We start from the raw sequence: 5080 nt of genomic DNA on the forward strand, positions 1-5080 counted from the left end.
TGATGTGTTTCTTTTCTATTATTTGCCTAGTACACTTGTGAAACTTAGTAGGATAGTGATGGGTTCCTTTGCTTGGCGGTATACACGTGTTTTGAACCAAAAACGAGTGTGATTTCTCAGTCATTTAGTCTCTTCGTTGGAAAAGTTTTGATGTGTATGAGATGCTACAGATGCGCTGAGCCTGGAGCTCTCCTAATTAGTCGGTACCCCACCCAGCATTGCTTTGATAGTGCGGTTTCTTAAATTGTAGAGTGTAGATTATTCATTTGAGCAGATATTGCCGTTCTAATACGAACCTAAAGTAGACTCAGACGAGTTTGAAACTCGAAGTGGACAAGATGATTGTGCATTAGAGACCGAACATCTACAGGAAACAAATCAGGGCAAACACCGACTGGTGTTCATGTGGACACTGCAATGCAATGAGTACCGTCAAAGAGTGCCTTTGTTGCCAAGAGATGGTCGCTTTGAGGAATAGAGCAGAAGCAACAGACACTGCATTGTATCACTCAGAATTCAGCCTTCTACAGGGTTGTGTTGGAGCGTGAAGCTCTTTGCACAGCCTTAGTTAGGAGGACCTTCGGAGGAACCTTTGCCGAATTCGTATGATGAATTTTATAAACAAGGCTGCACATTCACTGACTACATTTGGGTTTTGCAGGGTACTGCGCTTGCTTGCTTACTGCAAGATTACAGGCTGGGTGCATGATCATTTAGATCGAGCTGTGAGGAAGGTCATACCAGCTTCTGTGATTTCCTTAATTCGAAGAACATTTCCAGAGCCCTCAGCCATGTACAATGGCTATGAGGAAGCTGAAGGTGCATTGCCGTATCCATGATGCAAGATGCAGTAAGCTTTAGACAATCAGAAAACGAACTACTCATAGGAAGAAAGTCAAGCAAAGCAGATGTGGAACTTGCTGATAATTTTGCAAGAGTAGAAAACCCAGATAAAAGTGATGTAGTCATACAGCATTAGACAAGAATGACTGGTCAAACTTAGTTGACTAGTATACTACAAGTCATTTACCTAATAATACCAATCTCAACATAGTCAAACCATCTTATAAAGGGGCACGTGCAATCACCTATAGGCAGTAATAAAATATAAAGAAAAACTGACAACCACATTGCAATCTCCAGGTACACATACATTGCATGCAAAATTGGTTTAACAACCCATTCTCTCTTAGATTTGGGATGCAACAGCTGGAATCGTTGCTCTCCTTCCTTATTAGTAGCCGGCTGTCTTTGGAGGTTCATGTTGAAACGACGTGCGTGTTTAAATAGTGAAGAAACAGCACCTTCTAATTAGTTTGTGTATGACATTCAACAGTTCGCAAGTTCGACAAGGCTGCACATGATCCGAATTCATCGTTTGGATCAACAATGTTGGTAAGACCTGTGAGGACATCCTGAAAGAATGAAGCACTTCTTTTAATGCTAGAGTCTATACTCTGAGCAATTTGACTGATGCTTGACAAGGTGATCACATAATGATGTTTCAACACTTGTACATGACGTTGATTCAGTAACTAGTTTTGATTCAGTAACTAGTTTTGATGCACAGAAAGTTGTCATTTATACAACAAAACAGAATATCTTGTATGTCATCTGCGGATGATCGAGTTCCGCGGCTAGTTTCGACTCGTTTTCGTAGTGTTCTCAATACAGTTGTTAATAAACACTTTCTACAGTAACCAGTGTACTTGGAAAACCAAATAGTCCTTCATAGGCACTTCAATACGGTGCTCTAACAACGGTGATCACCCAGTACTTGTTATAATCTAGTGGCTAAATACTTGCATCACAAGCACCACAATCGGTGCAAAATAAACACTATTCCACACACGGCTAGTTCCCAAGCAATGAGATAAGGATGCATGTGCTGACTGACCCTCACGTTCAGAAAAAATCCTCAGTCATTTATTGCAAATTGTAATTGCTATCACTGAAAAGTCAATAACATTTAGCGAAATTTGATCAAACACGAACGTCATATACGGTGTGTGACACACATAAAAAGCTGGTCATATCGTTGGAAGATAATAGTATGTCGACTTAGGAGTCTTTATAAGGAAGATGTTGCCGATTTCACTTGCGCTTTATGACGGGATTTTCCTCGACAAGTGACTCAGTTGGGGAGTACGTACACAATTGGGGGAACCTACACAATATTCTTGTCATATGTGGGATTTATCAGTGTCGCAACAAGACAACTGGGCCCAAAAATTTACAAAACGGAGCAAATGTTAACGTAGTAGCAAAAGTGAGGAAGACAACATGGTAGCTACAGTGCTCAAACCGTTGTTCTAGATCTGTTGCTGCAACATGATATATATGAAGTACTAAAATCGCCCTACAGGTAGATGAGATAGCCATGGCTATACTGCCGAATTTGGAACTTACACTCACCTTTAACAAGAGTCAGGACTCCTTGTTGATTTTCAACTTATTCAGGCGAGTGAAATTTCTAACTCGGTAGTTATGGAACGAGAAGGATTCGAAAGATCTGTTCAAAAGCTGCTGCTAAATGAAGGGTTGACTATATCTCAAATAGCAACGGACAGACATCCACAAATCACAGCCACATTAAGAAAAATAACCACAAATACGCCATCAGCACAATGTGTTGCATGTATCGAAAAGAATTGTGACTCAGAACAGAAAAACAAAGAAATGCTGAAACCATTGGCATGGATACAGTCAGTCTCCAACCACCTGTGGTCGTCCTCTCAATCTTGTAATGGAGATCCTCAGAACCGAACGACCTGATTCGAAAGAATTAATCAAAAGATCAAGAGTGTGGTTGGAAGTATTCGTCCCTTATAGTTTTTCCAGTACAATTCTATGATGTAGGATCTCCATTCCTTGAATATCAACTTATATCCTCTGCTTGGACATATGCTGCTAAGCAACATCAAATCTCGCCGGATGACAGTTTCAGAAAACAGTAATAATGTTAAGAGTCACTGTTGAAATCAATACACCATCAGGTACCGTTAAAACGTCAACAAATTGATGTAACTGGGGCTTTTCCAATGCAATGCAGTTGCCTGTAAACACATATTTGCCCTTCGACTCTACCTCCAGCAAAATCTGTTCGACAGAAACACTGCTACACGCTGTATAAGAGACTACTAAAGAGACTACTAAAGAGACTACTACAAAGTCACACGGTCTTTCAAGAAGCAGATGTGGAAGTGTCTGACATTCCTAAGAAGACTTGTAAGGCATTATCACAGCATGAAAAGTACAAGCATTTGCTGTCAAAAATTAGCAGAATTAGCGTCCGAGATTCCATAAAGGAACTATGATAAAGCCATTCAGTGCTTACAGCAGAGAGAGTGCGTGGGAAGCAAAAAAACATGTCATTGTCTAGGTTATTGACTCAAGCAGTGACGACGAGTTCGAAAGATCATCCTGGTCCCTCTTCTTCGCGGAAGATGTCCGAGACATCTGAAGTTCCTTCAACGAAAAAGTCACATGTACGAAGATAAAAGGCCGCACGGTCAGAGTGTGTGATATCGTTTTGCATACTTTGTGTATACATTGTAAAGTGCATGAGTTTGGATGTTTAGACCGTTTCATAGTAGTTAGGTGCTGTGTTACTAGTTCCAGCTGTCTGTTCTTGTAATTTATAGGAGGTAGACCACCAATACCATAACTAGTGCCGTCGTTCCTTACCTTTAATTAAAGAACAACTCTCACCAAAACCAACACTTTCTCAGATAAAAGCTATCACTTTATGAAACAAACTTTAGCAACCATTTACTGCAGACTTCTACCATAACGAAGAAATAAAGCATTGAAATTTCCCGTGTAAGCGAGTTTAGTACCCGTATGTTTCTAAAACTAAATCATTGCTGGTTAGCAAGAAAGACAGATACCTGTGCACTTTTCAAGGTAAGGATTGTGAAACATATGGTAGCAAGCTGTGATTTATTGATTAAAGCAAACTGGGACAACATTCTTGTGATGTGTTTCTTTTCTATTATTTGCCTAGTACACTTGTAAACTTAGTTAGTAGAATAGTGATGGGTTCCTTTGCTTGGCGGTGTACACGTGTTTTGAACCAAAAACGAGTGTGATTTCTCAGTCGTTTAGTCTCTTCGTTGGAAAAGTTTTTGATGTGTATGAGATGCTACAGATGCGCTTTCATAGTGCGGTTTCTTAAATTGTAGAGCACTGCAATGCAATGAGTACCGTCAAAGAGTGCCTTTGTTGCCAAGAGATGGTCGCTTTGAGGAATAGAGCAGAAGCAACAGACACTGCATTGTATCACTCAGAATTCAGCCTTCTACAGGGTTGTGTTGGAGCGTGAAGCTCTTCGCACAGCCTTAGTTAGGAGGACCTTCGGAGGAACCTTTGCCGAATTCGTATGATGAATTTTATAAACAAGGCTGCACATTCACTGACTACATTTGGGTTTTGCAGGGTACTGCGCTTGCTTGCTTACTGCAAGATTACAGGCTGGGTGCATGATCATTTAGATCGAGCTGTGAGGAAGGTCATACCAGCTTCTGTGATTTCCTTAATTCGAAGAACATTTCCAGAGCCCTCAGCCATGTACAATGGCTATGAGGAAGCTGTAGGTGCATTGCCGTATCCATGATGCAAGATGCAGTAAGCTTTAGACAATCAGAAAACGAACTACTCATAGGAAGAAAGTCAAGCTAAGCAGATGTGGAACTTGCTGATAATTTTGCAAGAGTAGAAAACCCAGATAAAAGTGATGTAGTCAAGCAGCATTAGACAAGAATGACTGGTCAAACTTAGTTGACTAGTATACTACAAGTCATTTACCTAATAATACCAATCTCAACATAGTCAAACCATCCTATAAAGGGGCACGTGCAATCACCTGTAGGCAGTAATAAAATTTAAAGAAAAACCGACAACCACATTGCAATCTCTAGGTACACATACATTGCATGCAAAATTGGTTTAACAACCTATTCTCTCTTAGATTTGGGGATGCACCAGCTGGAATCGTTGCTCTCCTTCCTTATTAGTAGCCGGCTGTCTTTGGAGGTTCATGTTGTGGTCCAGTGCTGCCAGCTGTAGTCTTGCTGCCATG

The sequence above is a fragment of the Corticium candelabrum genome, chromosome 6, assembly GCF_963422355.1.
Source record: "Corticium candelabrum chromosome 6, ooCorCand1.1, whole genome shotgun sequence".
NCBI classification, from domain to species: Eukaryota; Metazoa; Porifera; class Homoscleromorpha; order Homosclerophorida; family Plakinidae; genus Corticium; species Corticium candelabrum.